The sequence below is a fragment of the Halichoerus grypus genome, chromosome 6, assembly GCF_964656455.1.
Source record: "Halichoerus grypus chromosome 6, mHalGry1.hap1.1, whole genome shotgun sequence".
NCBI lineage: Eukaryota > Metazoa > Chordata > Mammalia > Carnivora > Phocidae > Halichoerus > Halichoerus grypus.
The window spans coordinates 110,911,951-110,931,259 of record NC_135717.1 but is presented as its reverse complement, the minus strand read 5'-3'; positions in this window follow the sequence as shown (position 1 = coordinate 110,931,259).

The window sequence follows — 19,309 nt, the reverse complement described above, 5'->3', positions numbered from 1 at the left end:
AACTGAGCCTCAGGATTACTAAGGTAAAACAAATTGAGGTCTTTTTATTAAGCTAAAAACACTTCGATGTTTGTGACTTAGGCTAAACTGAAAGTCATATGCGAGTTTCAATTCAAGTAACATTTATTATTTGTTGTGCCAGCACTTCTGCTTCTCTCATTTTAATCCATATACCCAACCTATAGGTAGGTAATATTTTCCCTGATTTTGCAGATGGGAAAATATCTGGGTGGTTTACTGACCTATCCAAGGTCAATTAAGATAGTATGTGGCTGAACTTGATTATGCTTCATAGATCAGTACTGTTTTCATCTACCTAATATTTGCCTTCTGAAAACAAGTTTTTTTGTTAATGACTTTCATTTCCACTTACTCAGTATTACTTGCCACTGATTAATAGGCATATTGGAGCATGTCTTGAGAGAAACAAGGTTCCCTTTTGAGATTCTGAGACCAAAATAAAAGTAAAGGAGATCCTTCAGGAAATTCCCAAATCATTTTGGAATATTTTCCAGAATACTTTGGGACTTGTATCACATTGTTGGGCAAAAGTATTGCAAATCACAGGAGGTTATTTTAGATGGTACCTGGCACAATATTAATATTGAAAAAGAAGGGTGAGAGAGTTGCTCCTTTTTTAGAAAATCTCATGAAACACTAACAACAGTGTCCAGCACCTAAATTCTCAGTGTCAGCTACTATGCTATATGATGAAAGTTTTACAATGGACTGGTTAATGACTTCCCCTTGAGATCTGATCTGACTCTGTCTTAGCGTAATTATAATTCAGGACACTTTTAGATTTATTTATTTCTTTTGTAAGTGGAAATAACTATTTCTAAATCTGGAAGTTGAGCAATTCATTCAAATTAAGATCTTTAAGAACTATCTGGGTCAGTGTTTTCAATATTTTCCACCTGGGAACTACCTTTAGGAGACCAAAAAGAAAATGAAGCCCCAGGTTAACAGTGAACTTTTCTTGCATTAATGTAAGGATAGAAAAAAAGGTTGGAGGAAGATATGGAAGTGAGGAAAATAGGACTTCTCATTTTTTTTTTCTCACTTTACCTCTGAAGTGTTTGGCTTTTTAAGTAAGAATATATTTGTGCATTAATTTTTCACTTAAAAACGTTGAAGAAGGAGCATCTGCGTGGCTCAGTTGGTTAAGCATCCGCCTTCGGCTCAGGTCATGATCCCTGATTGCAAAATTGAGCCTCACATTGGACTCCCTGCTCCTCGGAGAGTCTGCTTCTCTCTCTCTGCCCCTCACCCCCCTCGTGTTCTCTCTCTCTCTCACTCTCTCTGTCTCTCTCTCAAATAAATAAATAAAATCTTAATAAATAAATAAATAAAATAAAATAAAATAAAAAACACCCTGGAGAATACTTAAGGCTCAGAGAAGGTAAGGTAAGGGAATTGGTGGATTATGATGGCATTATTTTCAGAATATTCTGGTGGCTCATGCCAGTATATCGTCAGAAGGAAATTTATGTATTATATGCTTTAATGGCACTAATGGCAGTTAATACAGATAGTTTAAAGTTTTAGTGCCTGTGCTATGGATTTTGCTTTCAGATTTGAGGTTCTTTCTTAGAGATAGCTTAAAGTCTTATGGTATTGTTTTAGTCTATTTTTCTTGAGCCCTTCTGCTTTACCTATTTTTGATAGGCCACCAAGCAATGCCAGATGTCTGACATAATAATCAACAAATATTTCAGTACCCCTCAATTAAAGGCACTCTAGAAGATACTATGGGGAAAGAAAAAAGTGAATCAGATAATATCACTGCCTTTGAGGGATTAACAGTGTTATATCCTTTTAGATAACATTTGATTTGAAATGTTTGTTATCTGCAAAGAGGATATGCAGGCTAAATGGCTCAGAGAAGAACAAGCAGCATCTTTCCATTTTGCGTATGGCTCACTGTATGGCCGGTAATATGTTACTTGACCTCTCAGCACCTCATCCTGAATCCTTCAGTGATACTTACATTAGCATTTCTGAGCATTTTGAGATCTCCTCTTAAAATATGCTTTGAACTATTCAGTCTAAATGCTGCTTTCTGGAAAGCTACTACTTTAAAGAATGGAAAATGGTGTTAATGGAGTTAATCTTGTGTAATTTCAGTGTGGGTTGTCAGGAATATCTTTAAGTAAAGAAAATGACTCTAATCTTCTTAGGCAATTCGTTTTCTCAGCTGCTGTGAGACAGGAGCTAATTTACTCTGCTTGTGTACATAGACCCTGTCTTACTAAAGAGAAATTTTACTAATGGAAAGAAGTCAGGACATCCATGAAATTATTTAAATTTAGGTATCTTGGAAAATATTATAAAATATAAGATATGTGAAATTGTCTTTTTCATGATCAGTTTTCTTAATAGATACCCAACTCAGTTACCAATGTAGAAATGAAATCCCTGTTACAAGGAAGAAATTTAATTATGGAGTCAAAACAAGTGCAATTTAGTTGTTTTTAAAGGGAAGAGATCAAAGAACTGGTCACTCCTTAACTGAGGGTGTTCGAGCAGCAGGATTGGGGTGGGGAGTGGAGAGGGTTAGGGATTCAATTCTTTATGCTTTTATTCCAAGTCACCCTTTTCTGATAAGCCCTACTGGCATTCTCTTAGACTAGTTAGGTCAGGGTTCTGAACTTTTCACTACAATAGGGTTTTAATCTTACTCATTATTGTTCCCCCCCACCCCTAGTCATAAAGGACTAGTGTTCTTTTCTAAAAAGAGAAGATGAAGACTATTTCTATTAAAAAAATAGGTTATAGTACGATGGATTTTTTCACATCTGATTTTCAAAAGGAAACTAATTTAGGTTCATTTTTTCAATAAATTAATCTTAAGGTAAATCTAATAAATTTTTATGGTATGTGAGTAATAACAAAGCACTTTTTCTATTTAGAAATGATTTTAGAAAATTTGAGAAGCAGTTATTCTGAATACAAAGAGCATTCTCCCAAGGCATTGAAAGAGAAAATTTTAATATCATAGTGAAGCATTTGATGATTGTGTTTTTTATGTACATATTCTCTCTAGTTTTGATTATTGTGATAACTTTCTAACTGACTGCCTCTATTCTTCATTCTAACCAGTCCATCCTGTGTACTAATGTCATTTAACCTTGTAAAAGTAGAAATCTGATCCTGTCATTGTGTTTTGGCCATTAAGCATTTCAGTGGCTTCCCAGGGTCTAAGGAATAAAAGTCCAAATCCCTAAACATAGCACATATATATCTGCACAGTATGACTTCAGATTATCTTTCAAGTGTCATCTTCCACTTACTCCATAAAACGTACTTTTTGTTTTAGCTCCGTCTGCTTTTTCCCAAATATATTAAGTGTTCCTGTGTTATACATCTCAACCTCCCATTCCTGTTGGCAGAATGTCTTTTCTGCTTAGGTTAAATATCTTGTCTGTGAAATCTGTGTTCTTATAACACTTGTCTATGTCTGTACTATCTCCTTAGTCACATTGCATTATACTTATTTGACTAAATATCTGGCTCATCTACTAGTAACTGTTCAAAGGCATTAATCTTTATACCTCAGGGACCCATCAGTGTAATAGGTTAAAAATGCTGAATGAATACCACAAACATACCTTAGTAAATTTATTTGGTGAATATATATATTACATATAATCTCAGGAAAGTTCTGAAATAGTTCTTTACCCTCACAGAAAGTTTAGGAGAATTGGGTCTCATTAGATTGCTTTTCCACTTTTACAGAATTGCCAAAATAATTTGAATAGTTTCATCTTTGTCATTACTACCTAGAAAATGTCTACCTTTTATTTAAGTACTAAATGCACTGTAGAATTTCATTGCTCAGAACAAGCTCTCAAGCAGTATAACTATTCTCATTTTACAAATGAAGTTTCTAGGGCTTAAAGAGGTTAAGTAGCTTAACTCTAAGTTGCAAAGAGAGTTTAACCTAGCTCCTTAGTTTCAAGGCCCATGATGTTAACTACTTTGCTCTGCTGATTCCTAATGTAAAATGTCTCAGTTCTCTGCTTAACTAGTAGATATTTAATTCCTGCCTATCTCTGAATTGACCTGTATATTTCTAATTCTTTATGACATTAGGGCAAATTGGGGGAAGACTCACTTTAAGTGACATAATGATGTTAAATCTTTTTCATGATAATGTAAATTGTCATGAGTACTATGTGCTAAGCATTTTACAACTTATTAGTACATACCTATAGAATAAGTATTGTTATTATTTTTGTTTTATGGATGAAGACATGGAGATTGCGTGCAATTAAGAAACTTGAGAAAGGTAAAACATGGAGCCAGAGCTGGAAACCAGATCTTTTTTCTTACAGAATCCAGAGACCCTTAAGCCATGAACTTGGTTTGAAATTAAATGACGGTGACTCCAGTCATGTCATAGAAGCCAAAACAAGTGTTCTTTTGAAGTCACCTTATCCCAGGTTTTGAGTAAATGTTCAAAGACAGTGAACATCACAGAAGAAAGCAAGGCATCATGAATGAGGGCATAGAAGACATGTAAGCCTTTGTTAAATATGTTTGTAAATATTTCATGTTTTTATGCTATTTTGTTACAGAAACAAAAGACAGTATAAATAGACATGCAGGACTTCAGAATTCTAGACATGGATCTCATATTTATCCTTTTTGAAGAAGTAAGAGACAAGCTTGAAAATGTGCAGGGAACTAGAAGCAAAACACAATTTAGCATATTTGAAAAAGAACCAACAGACTTTCTAGAAGTGAAAACTATAATAATCAAAACTTAAAACTCATTGTATGAGTTCAGTAACATTACACAAAATTGAAAAGCAAACTGGTAAACTAAAAAGTAGTTCAGAAGAAACCCAGAATGGAGCAAAAATGAGATTTAAAAAAATACAGAGATATGGAGGACAGAGAGAAACTTTAAAATACATTTAATTGGAATCTGAAAGAAAGGAGAAAGAATAAGGTAGAGGCAACATTTGAATAGGTAATGGCTGAGAATTTTCTGAAACTAGTAGGATACCAAAATATGGGTTTAAGAAGTCCAGTGAATCCCAAGCAGTCTAAGTAAAGAGAAAACCATCAATAATAAAAAGAATCTTAAAAGCAGCCAGGGAAAGATTATTCTCAAGGAGTGAATAAAGTGATTGCTGACTTTCCAGAGCAATGATGAAATATATTAAAATAATGAGAAAGTTTGCAACTGAGTACTGACTCACTAGAAGAGATTCCAACCCCCCCCCCAAATAAACCAAAAAACCAACAAAAAACACTTCAGAGAGAGGGTAAAGGATCCAAAATCAAAAGCCTAAAATGGAGGAATGAATGATGAACAAGAAAAGTGGTAAATATGTGGTTAAAATGTAAACAAATGATTGACTTTGTAAATTGATAATGTCTCTAATATCTTCTGGGTTACAAAAGAATAATAAAACAGAGCCTGGGAGGGAACTAAAAGGAGTTAATGATCTAAGATGGTTGTGTTATCTGTAAAAAAGGGTAAATATATTGATCAACTTTAGTCTTCTGTAAATTAGAATTGTGTGGTATAGTATCTATAATAGTCACTAAAATAATAAAAACAGCTGTAACATCCAAACTAAGTACAGGATGTTGCTCTAGTGTGTGTCCTACAAATTAGAGCTTCATGATTAGTTTGATATACTTGATAAGAGAAATTTGATGAAAATACAAGACTCATTTACATTATCATGAAAAAGATTTAACATTGATTTTTTAAAGAAAGGAAGAGCTTCAAGATAATTTCAAGTGTTGTAAACTTTGAATAATTGTAAAAAAATTCAAAATGTACTATTTTTTAGACACTGTCACAAACACTATTTTTTTAATCATAAATTTTGACCAGGAAGTGTGTATAGCCGTTTCACACACAAAATCCATTACTGAAACACTATAGTCAGAGAAACAAGCTCAAATTTCTCATTAAAATTTTGAAAATACTTTATTTTGAAACTGTATATTAACTCAATAGTTAGTATCTTCTCCAGTAGTTGTATTTCTTTCATTTTCTGATCATATTTATATTTATATAAAGAAAGGTAGTTTTTTTTTCACTAACTCATACTCCTAAATTCTCTCAAATCTACTTCAGTGTGATACAGATCATTTTCTACATATGAGGGGAAAAGTTGGGGGAACACTACATTATATAGAGCCAGATGGAGTTGGGGAAGAGGACGAAGAGAAAATTCCTCATTATCTTTAATCATCCTGTATTTTAAGGCTACATTAAAAAAAGAAAAAATATTAGAAAATATTAATATCTATAAATATGAATAGTCTTATTTATTTCCTTTTCCTTTACCTTTCCTTTTCTCTCCTTTTGGTTCATGCCCCTGTGCTCTCAGTCTGTATTTGACAACTGACTTGATCAGTTCCATAGCCACAAAAAGTCATAAGTCGTTGGTTTCATAAGATACTTCTGTGACCTTTGTACTGATGATTGCTTAGTGTTCCCAAAAGAAAACTCAGAAGGAGCCAGCCTTCAACTTCAGTGCCTACTCTAATTTCACAGTGAAATACATCTTTGTACTTACAATCCCCTCACAGCTTATCCAACTCTACTAGGTATTCTTCTTCATGTCCTGATGCTCTAAGAAAAGCTGGGGGCTATCCTACAATTTTCTGTTTCTGGAGTGTTAGAATGCTTGTTTTATCATGCATTCACTTTCTAGATGAGAAATCAAAGTATTATCATTAGCTGAACTGCTCTAGTAATTGCAGTTGAATAAAATTTCTCTTTATAGGAGCTACTGGGAAATGTTCTACATGTATTTAATTAGACAAATTAGAGAACTTAACATTTTAAGTCATTAGTTACTGGTTTTACAGTTGGGTTTAATGTCATCCAAAAGAGTAGACAGAACAATAAGTCTTTATAAGATAGGAGCTAAACTTAGGTCTCTGCCAAAATACCTTCAGGTCACTTATAATATGAATGCAGTTGTGCAAGTGGGCTTTTTCCTCCTTGTCCTGGAAATCATATAAAAGCAATAGGGAAATTAACATTTAAAAAAAAAATCCTGCAAAGACTATAATAAGCAAACTTAAAGTATGTTAACGCTACCAAGGGCAGCTGAGATCTGGACAAAAGTTGCACGGCAAGAAGTGAAAAAGTAGCAGATGGGTCCAATAATAGCAGATCTCAAAAGCACACGCATTAAAGAAAAAAATCTCTCTCTGAGGATAAAGGTCCTGCCCTAAAGAGAAAAAGCTATATCTCTTGTTTGGAAGGGTCTGAGAAATTGAGTAAGCAAAGTGGTAGCAAAAAATGCCGAACCTGGTTTGGGGCTAAACAAAGCATTGCAAACAATGATGTATTTATAGAAAGCAGAAGGGAGAATCTCCATCAAATAACTGGTCCAAGAAAATTCAGCTCTTTCAATAGTGAGTAATAAAGAAACTGGGCACAACCTCAATACAAAGATACTGTAAGATAAACATGGAAGAGAGGCACAAAATTTAGCAACAGATCACCAAAAGGTGGCCATATAGAAGATAAAAATTATGGGACGCCTGGATGGCTGAGTTTATTAAGCGTCCAACCCCTGATTTCAGCCTAGGTCTTGATCTCAGGGTCATGAGTTCAAGCCCTGCATTGGGCTCTATGCTGGGCATGGAGCCTACTTAAAAAAAAAAGAAAAAAAGTTGTGACACACACTTTTCTTTGGAGAAGCAATCATTTCTATGAAGGAAGTCTACAAAAAAAGAAATGGAAGGAGAAAGAAAACAGTAGACAAAAAGAGGAGAGGAAATCTGAGATAGCAGATTTCAAGAAAGATGCAGAAGACAAAAGCAATACTGTCAGAGAAATAAAGATGAAATTGAAACAAGCACCAAAAAAAAAAGTAGATGGTGAGAAAAATACAATAAGGGACAGGAAAGATAGGAAGAATAAAATTGAAATCTTCCAAATATATGAAGATTTAAGCACCTACATGCACACATGGCTGCATGTAAGGAAAATAATAAAACACAATGTTAATGGTTAAGATGTAAAAAGATAACAAAAGACCTTCATGTTTGTGGTACAAGAAAATCTGAGACAAAATAAAAATTATACTTTTCTGTGGAATTACAAAAGAGTCTTGGATGCCTGGAAGGCTTGACGGACTGAGTACTAGGATGAATGAATTCTTCCTAGCTAAGCAGAGAGCCATATGAGCTTCCATAGTGGAGGGTGGATAAACTCAACCTAACTAAAGCTGTAGGCCAGCTTCAGATCAACCCAAAACCTAGGAAGAATCCAAATAAACAGTCTTTTTTTTTTTTTTTCCCAATAGCCAAAAAAGGAAAGAACTTACACTGTTTGGGAAATAAATAAAACAACACTGGTCCTTTATACTTAATGTTGGAAATGGAATTTTTAAAATAAGACATTCAATGAAGCAAGAAAGTGTGATCCATACTGAAGAGAAAATGGTGAAATATTAAACAGTTGCTCCGAGGATCAGAAAAAAGGAAATGATATCTGCACTCACCACTTTTTTTATGTACTAGAGGTCCTCACCAGGTCCAGCAATAAAGCAAAGAAAAGAAATTAAATGCATCAAGTTTGGAAAGGAAAAAAATTATTTTTTACCTTTGGAAGACAATCTGATAGTGTAAGTAGAAAATACAAAGTGATCTACCAAGAGACCAAAACAAACAGCTAGAACTTACTGGTGGTTTTATCTGGTTCGCAGACTACATGGTCAATGTATAAAAATTAAATTTGTTTCTATGCAATAGCAATGAAAATTCTTAAACAATACTATTTACAATACCATAAAAACATGAAATATTTACAAACATATTTAACAAAGCCTTACATGTCTTCTATGCCATTAACAATGAAACATTTCTGAAAGAAAAAAAAAAGAAAACATAAGAAGATGGAGAGAGACATGATGTTCATTGGCTGGAAGACAATATTGTTAAGATATCAGCTCACCTCAAATTAGTATGTAGATTAAGTTAAATGCCAATCAAAACACAGCCAGCTGTTTGTGTGAAAAATAGTACAAATACTTTGGAAAACTGACAGTTTCTCATAAATTTAAACATACCCTACTGTATGACTCAGCAATCCCACTTCTAAGTATATATCAAAGATTGATGAAAATATGTCAACAAAAAATTACAAAATGTTACACACAAACATTCACAGTGACTTTGTTTATAATAGCCAACAATTGGAAACAACCCAAATGTCTATAAAAGAAAAATGGATAAAGAAATGGTGGTATATTCTTACAATGGAATAAAAATTTTAAGATACATGCAACAACATGTGTACATATCAAAAACATTGTATTGCGTGAGAGAAGCCAGAAACAAAAGAGAATGTGCTGTGATTCCATTTATATGAAGTTCAAAGCAGGCAAAATAAACTATAGTAATAAACATCAGGACAGCGGTTGCCTCAGTGTGTGTGTGGGGAAAGTGGGTAGCAGGGGTCAGAAGTAAGGGGAGTTGGATCCAAGGGCTTGAGGGAAATTTTCTATGTGAAGGAAATATTCTGTATCTTGTTTGGGATGGGGTAAATGGATTTGTAAATTTGTCAAAACTTGTTAGACTGTGTACACTTAAGATCTATACATTTCATTGCATATGGATTACACTTGAATAAAATATAGAATCTTTGTGGCAGCCATGGAGCTCTTTCATTCAGATACTCATTCAAGAGTGACCCTGCCTTGAGGTATGCAGTTAACCTATAGCCTCACCTTTAGGATGTGCTACAGCTTTGGGACTAAGGACATGTTCTCTTCTGCAACTCCAGCCAGTGACTTAGCATGGCATGAGTATTAGAGCCTGTCCAGTGAGATACTCTCTTAATGGGCAGTTTTGTCTAGAGCCCCCCCTTAGGACTAGCCACAATGTTTTCAGAGCTGCATTATAGTCTGAGGCTCTTCCTACCCAACTGTCCTTGCTTTCCCCTCTTTCTCAAGTTTCAGACTTGTTTCACGGTCTGAAGGTTTTTTTTGACCTTCTGTTCCCTCTCACCTTTTTCTTTCACAGGCATTATGCTTAGTAAATCTCTTCCATGTCTAACTCCATCTTGGCTTTTGACACAAACTGTCAATTTAAAAAAATCTGTGATAGATATGAGACTAAATATATGTCATATCATAATTGTATTGACATAATCCCAGAAAAGTTTTTTTTTTCACAAAGTAAATCACATTTATGCCTTTATGCTGGATGCAGCAGGCTCACCTAAAACACATATATTTAATGGTTGAATATAGAATTGTCAACAAAGGCAAATGTAAACAGAAAGCAGAAGTCATGATCAGATTGGGTGGAACTGAAGCCAAAACACATTGAAGAAAGGAAATTTTGTATTCTTAATACCAAAACCAGGCAAGGATTGCCACAAGGAAAAAACATTATAGGCCAGTATACGTGATGAACATAGATGTAAAAATCATCAACAAAATATTAGCAAACCAAATTCAACAGTACATGAAAAAGATTATATACCATGACCAAGTGGGATGTATTCCAGGGATGTAAGGATAGTTAAACCGCCACAAGTCAGTTAATGTGATATACCACATTAATTAATGGTACCTAACACATATACCACTCTCAGAAAAGTGGGTATAGAGATAATGTGCCTCAAAGTAATAAAGGTCATATATTACAAACCCACAGCTAACCATACTCAATGGTGAAAAGCTGAAAACTTCTCTAAGATCAGGAATAAGACAACAATGTCTACTCTCACCACTTTGATTCAACATAGTACTGGAAGTCCTAGCTATGAAGACAACAGAAAGAAAGAAAAGCCATCCAAATTGGTGAGGAAGAAGTAAAACTTTCACTATTTGCAGATGACATGATATTATACATAGAAAACTCTACAGAGTCTGTCAAAAAACCATTAGAACTAATAAATGAACTCAGTAAAATTACAGGATACAAAATTAATATGCAAAAATATGTGTTTCTATACACTAATAAACTATCACAAAGAGAATAAACAATCTCATTTACAGTTGCATCAAAAAGAATGAATACTGGGGCGCCTGGGTGGCTCCAGTCGGTTAGGTGTCTGCCTTCAGCTCAGGTCATGATCCCAAGAGTCCCAGGATAGAGCCCTACATCGGGCTCCCTGCTCAGCGAGGAGTCTGCGTCTCCCTCTGCCCCTCCCCCTTCTCATGCTCTTTCTTTCTCTCCATCTCTCTAATAAATAAAAATCTTTAAAAAAAAAGAATGAAATACCTAGGAATAAATTTAACTAAGGATGGGAAAGACCTGTATATTGAGACTACAAAATGTTAGTGAAAGAAATGGAAGAAGACACAGATAAATGGAAAGATGTATCATGCTCATGGATTGGAAGAATCAACGTTGTTACGTCCATACAAACCAAACCAATCTACAGATTCCATGCAGTCACTATCAAAATTCTAATGTCATTTTTCAAAGAAATTGAACAAATAATCCTAAAATTTGAATGGAACCACAAAAAACTGAACAGCCAAAGAGATCTTGAGAGAGAAGAAAGCTGGAAGCATCATACTTCCTGATTTCAAACTATATTACAAAGCTATAGTAATTAAGACAGTATGGTATTGACATAAAAACAGACATACAGATTGATGGAACAGAATAGAGAGCCCAGAAATAAACCCATGCATACATACTCAGTTTATGACAAAAGAGCCAAGAATATACAATGGAGAAAAGAAAGTCCCAACATCAAATGATGTTGGGAAAGCTTGACTGCCACATGAAAAAGAATGAAATTCAACCACTATCTTACACTATACACAAAAGTTAACTCAAAGTGGATTAAAAACCTCCATAAAACCAAAAGAAGACAGGTGGTAAGCTCCTTGACAACTGTCTTGGTGATGATATTTTGAATCTGACACCAAAAAGCAAAAATAAATAAGTGGAACTACGTCATACATAGAAGCTTCTGAACAGCAATAAAAACCATCAACAAAATGAAAAGGCAACCTACTAAATGGGAGAAAATATTTGCAAATAATGTATCTGATAAGAGGCTAATATCTAAAATATATAAAGAACTCATAAACTCAATAGCAAAAAAAAAAAATCTGATTTTAGAAGTGAGCAGAAGATTTGAATAGACACTTTTTCCAAAGAAGACATACAGATTACCAAGAGGTACATGCAAAGATACTCAACATCATTCATTCAGGGAAATGCAAATCAAAACCACAATGAAATACCACTTTTCATGTGTTAGAATGGCTATTATAAAAAAGACGAGAAATAACAAATGTTGCCTAAGATATGGAGAAAAGGGAACCCTTGTACATTCTTTGTGGGAATGTACATTGGTGCAGACACTCTACCATATGATCTCACAATCCAATTTCTGGGTATTTTTCTGAGGAAAATGAAGACACTAATTTGAAAAGATATACGCACCCTGGTGTTTATTGCAACATTATTTACAATAACCAAGAAGTGGAAACAATCTAAGTGTCCACCAATAGATGAGTAGATAAAGACACGGTGCTATATACATACAATAGAATATTCAGCAATAAAATATAATGAAATCTTGCCACTTGCAACAACATAGATGGACCTTGAGGGCATTATGCTAAGCGGAATTAAGTCAGACAGAGAAAGAAACTACTTGATCTCTTTTATATGTGGAATAAAAAAAAAATCACTCTTATAGATACAGAAAACAAATTGGTGGTTGCCAGAGGCAGGGGGTGGTGAGGTGAAAAGAAATGGGTGAAACATGAAGGATGAAGAGAGTTAGAGGAAATTTCCCCTGAAAACAAATTATTGAACATGGGAATCATTCTGTAGTTAATTTAATTTAATAAGCCTGTGTGGATGAGCCAAAAATATGAATTTATTTAGTATATTCTTGGATCCAGCTCTCTCTTCAAAAAGTTATTTCTTTAATAACCAAAATCTATGTTCTGTCTGAGAAACTTCATAACATCTGGTTTAAATAGTTATGCATATTAATTTTATAAGTAATTCAAATGCATTCCTTTGTATTTATCTTAGTTGTAACTATATAAATTTATTTCTCTGATTATTTGACTAATACCTCTCTCACCATACTTTGAGATCCATGAGGGCAAGGACATTATTTGTTGGTTGGTTGGTTTGCTTGTTTTTATCATTGTATCCTCAGCCTCTGGCATAGCGTCTGGCACGTAGTAGACACTCAGTAATTCTTCTGAATGAGTAAGTGAAGAATAGAACACAATAATATTGATGTAATTCTTTACTAAGGTCTACAACTAAATTTATTCTTTGTAGTTGGAAGTCTTTCTGGAGGAAAAGAGTTGCTATGCTCATTTATTGCTTCATCCATCCATTCAACAAATATTCATTTACACGGCAGACAACACTGTGCTAAGCATGGACTACATGGTGATAAGAGGAATAGATATAGTTCCTGCCCTGGAGGACCTCACAGCCTAGCAGGTAACTGCTTAAAGATTTATCAATTCTCTATATCTAATATATTATGTACAGCTATAATTATACATTTGTAATAGTACCATATCAGAGGGCTTTCATAAGCTCTTATTTGATCCTTACAGCACAGATGTTATCTCCATCTTTACAAATAAAGAGACAGATCTAAAAAAAAAGCTATGCTTTGTATAGATTAGTTCATTTTATTTAAGAAATACTTATTGATTACCTACTAGTTTCAGGAACTTAAGGAGTTGCAAACAGCAATGAACAAGAAGAAGAAGGACACTTCTAGTGGAAGGTGGCAAACAATAAACAATAAAAAAGATAAATCATAAGAAGGGCAAATATTACAGAAGAAATAAATTGAGTGATTCAATTAGACTATAGTGAAGGAATTCAGGGGAAGACTCTGAGGTGCTAACACTGAAACTGAGAAGTAAAGTTAGACCAAGCATTTGAAGAGTCCTGGAAAGCCTTCAAAGAGAGTGCCAAGTCCAAGGCAATGAGCAGGACTGAGTGTGGCATATTCAAGGAAGAAAGTGAAAGCTAGTGTCACTGGGGAAATGGATTGCATGGTATGAGATAAGCTTCAGAACAGTGTGAGCCAGATCATGTGGGGCCTTACAGGCCATGGACTTTCTTCTGTACACATTGAGAAGTGAATAGAGAATTCATACATATAACTTAGCATGTTGTACTCCCAGAAGAGGATTCCTTGGCATTGTAGTTGGAAAAAGCAAATTGTGCTTTAACTTGATTTCAAAGAATAGAGAAGTCAAAAGTGATTATCTAACAACCAGCTGGGGAATTTCCCATAGCCCAATGAATCATGTTGGAGAGACACTAAAAGTAGACTCCTCCAGAAGTGTGTGTGAGGAAAAGGGGTGGTCACGCTTAGGAGACACTGAGGGTTTCATTCCTTAGGACAATTTTTGAGAAGGCTTCTTGTCAGGGGGAAAAGGATGTAATCTGTGCTTTTGAGTTTGTAGGATTTAAAAGCTAAACACTCCCAGATCTTGAGGAAAAATGGAGCGTAATTCTGGGTCTTTAGTCTTTAATGTGGTAAAGAATGGAAACAGCCCTGTGTAATCTTGGGAACCAAGTGTGGAGCAATCTCTGTGGGGTTTATCCCTGGATGAGTGAGCTCATCCTCTCTTCATGCCCTGAGGCTGCCTGAACAGGGATGTATATCACCAGTGGACACGCTCAGTCTGACAGTCTCTTGAACTAGCTTTCAGCAGGAATACTCTGTCCCCGAAAGAAGCAATGGCAGAACCAGTTTTCTCTCTGCTTCAGTGTAGAAGACAGAGTGAACCTCTTTTCCATTGGGTAGGGAGGGATTTTGGAAAGGGGAAGGGAGGAGCCCAAAGGGAGATCCTGAACTTCCTACTAAAAAGACAGTATGGGATTAAGCAATTAATTAGAAAAATAAAAGAGGAGTGACCTCATGTGTACCTCAAGTTTATGCAGTAACTTGTAAATGTTACATATGCCACTGTCAAGAATTCTGGCTTGTCTGTGGGATGAAAACAGTATTTGTCGTACACATAGTTACATGAATTATTTGAGACTGAGTAGCTCATTCAGGGTCACTCCAGGACCTGTGCTCTTATCCAGTTGTATTTTTTAGTCTATCCATTAAATTTCTTTTTAATGCTGTTATTTTTATTTGACATAACATTCTTATTGGGTTTCGGTGTCTGGTTAATATGTTCTATATTCAGTCATTTTTGCTATTGCTCAAACAGTAACTGATGAGTTGTTTTAATAACTTAGGTTTTATATGTTGAATAAATGCATTTAAAGCTGTTATTTCTTCCTGGGACACCGCCTTTTGGTGTCCAGAGCTGCTTCACTTGGGAAATGTTCAGAAAGACTGTAGTGTAGCCATTTGTTATTTGATTTTTTTGGCTGCCCAGATTCTAATCCCTTTCCTAATGGTTCTCTGATTTGTTCTTTTCAAATTAACTCTTTTGCGTTGTGCAGTACTGACATGATGGAAATCCAAGTGTTTGGTTTTCTCCTAGAGAAACCAAAGAAATTCTTCCTGCCAAATGCTTCCTCTGACTTTCTCCAGTGTTGTCAAGAGTAAGGTAAGCTACTTAAATATGGCAAATCAATTGCTTTTGTTGGAATTGATTCTTGAGTGAAATACTGACAATTGTTTATATCTGAGCACTTGTGGACACATGGGGTTGGGAAGACCTTCTGGGATTGTCTGGTTCCACTTTTTCCAACCTTGTTCTTCAGCTCTCCTTTAGGGCATGTAAGCTGCTCATGTCTTTATATTTTCTTTTGACTTATGCCAGGTAGGTTTGGTTTCTGTTGCTTGTTGCTAAAGAATCCTAAATAATATATAAACCATGCCAAAGTCTTCCCTAACTTCCCATTCCCTCAAATGAATCCTCCAGTGAGATAAATCCTACTAGGAAAATAGTTAGCTAAGCTGATAATGAAATGTTAATCATGGTTTTAATAGTGGAATGCATTATTCCTGCCAGATACTATTTGCATTTTCATAAGAAATGCTTTAATGGAAGAAATGTTTTGGTAATAATGTGGTAGGGTCTTATCCAAAAGTTGCCCAAGGACCACCTGAACAATATTCTCACACTTCTAGCACAACAGACATAGCATTCACGTTTGGACACTTCTGGCAGGAGCCAAAAGACCAAAGAAGAGGAATACAGAGAGATGAGGAGAGCAAGAATGTGTTCCAGATCTGCGTTCCCTAAAAGCACCTTTTGTCAGCTTAATTTTAATTTAAGCACAGATTCCTCTTCTCTTACATATTTATATTTGTGTTTCCACTTTGAGTTTCCATTCAGTGCTTTCAAAGTTGCCACAAAATAAGTACAGATGATACAATGCAGTTTTTATACTTCATGAGACCAGGTTGTGATAAGGTCTAACAGTTTTTCAAATAGCATTAAATATTCTTCAGATTAAAATTTTCTTTTCCTAACTTCTTTCAAGACCAATGAAAACAATTATATTTTTGAAACAATATAATTTTATTAAACCTTAAATCTGAAATAAGCGTAAAAGTCAGGGAGTAATATTTTTAAAGTAGGTTATTTCCTGATAGTATTATTTTGTCTCAATAGAAAATACTTCCTTTAACAAAATTGTTATTGTGTTTATTTTGACTTCTATTTTCTTTCATTGATTTTTGGTCTCTGGTAAGTATATCACATAGTTATTTATTTTAGCCATCCCTCAAATAATAATTGTTTTCAGAGTTATAGCCTCTGTGTTGGAACAGCATTATCATTTGCAGCCAATTTCTTTCATTTCAATGAAATGTAAGCAGCATTTAAAATTTCTATTATTTTTTTGTTATTTCTTTAATATAAATGGACACAGTACTCTGAATATCTGTGCTTTAAATTTTTAGCCTCATTATTTTGCTGTTTTCTTCTATTCATATTCCTCATTCTGATTATCCAATTCAAATAATCCTCATAAGCTTAACTCAAGTCTTTTCTCTTCTAGGAGGTGTTCTAAGAACATTCCAGCACAAACCTCCCTGTCTCTAAAACTCATCTAATATGGGGTCACGGGTTCCTTTATGATAATGTCTTTTTGTTGTCTTATTATTCAACATTCCACATGTATTCCCCTAAACTAGATTGCAAATTCCCTGAAATCAGGGACTAAGGCAATATAGCCAAGTATTTTAGAATCATGGACTCTCTAGCTGGATTGCCTTGGGTGACTCCCTGCTCCCTCACTATCTTCCTTGGGACATAAGACTACTGCTCTAAGTAGTTTCCTCTTCTGATTAAAAATACTCCAAAATAAATGTCTGCTCCTATTTTTTCAACAGTGATGAATATCATTTGCATAGCAATTTACCACAATTTATTAGATTTAATCCTGCTAATATTCTGTTAAATATATGTTATTAACCTCAATTTATAGATAAAGATCCTTTTGCTCAAAGAAGCCAAGAGCTTGCATGAGATGATATTGCAAGAGGTGGAACTAAGGCCATTCTTCCAAGCACAGTACTTTGCATACTGACGGTACTACTAAGTTAAGTGATTGATGAGTTGTCTCCTGCTTGAAATCTTTTCCTACTGGGGCTTTCTTATGTGTAGACAGCTGTTAATTTCTTTGAGTTTCTCCCTGTTCCTTTCCCTGCAAACTTTCCCTCTTTCCACCTCAAGAATTTTAAGAGGAGAGGGTTAATTACCTATCAGCTACCATTTCAAAATGTCTAAGTGAACCCTGAAATTAATTTGAAATTTCCTGCTTGACTTGCAAAGTCAGTCTCCGCTCATTTTGTACTTTCCAACCTCATCTTCTCTTGATCACCTTTCTGTGACTGCATAGCTGAGTCACTCTCTCATGTTCCCTGCTCCATTGCTTACTTCCTTTCTTCCCCTCAAGTCATTACATCTGTCCTTCCTTACAAAATATGTTTCTTGTTGGTTGAATCTGTTTTTAATTCAAGTCTTCAATCATCCTTCATTGCCTGGAGTACTTACAGCTTGTCTGAAAGCCCATTTGTAATTTTACCCCTTTACTTTAGATTTCTTCTTTCTTTTTTTTCTTTTAGAAATCTCGTTCTTTGATTTTCTCATAGTATTATCTCTTTATCTATTGTTTGTTCAAATTTTACTATTCTTCCGTGCTCACGATCACAGAACGAGTTGAAATTTATCTGTTGATAATCACACACATATCATTAATGAAAGTTCACTTATTTAACTATATTGAAAAACAACCCTACCTCTACCTCTCTTTATCAATCTAAATAAAAAACTAGGGTTCTGTTTTGTTTTAAAGATGATGGAATTTCAGAAGGTAACATTTGGGTAAGATAGAAATTTCTATGAAAACTCAGGTAGACTACAATCATATATCAAGATAAATAAACAGATTGTGGCATAAATATGTGGGTTGGTGTCCATAAAAGACCTGAGCCTCTCTCTCTCTCTGTGTTGATGTAGGAAGCTCAAGACACTGCCTATTTCTGTATCCCAATTTTTTCTCATAGCAACATTCACAGTGGCTGTTTTGATTCAAGGTGACTCAACCTCTTGGGCTTTCCCTCTAAGGGTTTGGCTATCAGACCTAGGATCTAAAGGGCACACCTCCATATTCTCACATTTGAAACCAAATGTCTTATTTCAGGTTCCCAATAATAATGAAAATTCTGCATTTTCCTTGAGAAGATGCAAGACTAGTCAGTAATACTTAATTCTACCGAAGTAAGAATGTCGTATCAGGGTCTCCACTAGATTGTCCCACCTCTTGATTTTAAGGGATTCCAATTTGACAACTTTTATGGTCTTGTATTGATAGAACACTATCATGCTCATAAATTAGTTCAAGGAAGTCTAACATATCGGGAGTTTGGATCCCTATATCAAGAAGTACCTTATTATTCTTTATTCTTTCAAGGTATCATTCAGCCAAGTGTTTCTGAAGTTTCACACCAGACTCTTGCTATGAGACAAATTCTCGCCCTGAGCTGAACATCTAGGGAGCTCTAGGCTCACAGATTCCTCAACGCAATAATAAACCTCATTTTTACTGTTGATTACTTATGCCTATTGCTCTAACTAAGCCTTCTAGTGGGAACCTGAGCCCTTGCTGCTAAGCTCTTTGGCTGGAGTTTCTGCTACTGCGTTGCTCAGAATCTTTTATCTTTGGTCTCAATCTTCTAGCAAAGTTTCAAGTCCTCCTAGATGCCTGATCTACCCGACTTTTAATCAGGGTCCAACGTACTTGCCAACTCCAGCCTGCCTTTGTTAATTTTCTTAAATTGGATCTTTGCCTAGTTAGATCTTCTTTAGTCACAGCCTTAACATTTACTCTCTTATAGTTGAATTCTTCATTCTGTCCCTGCAGCCGCCCTCCTTTTTTG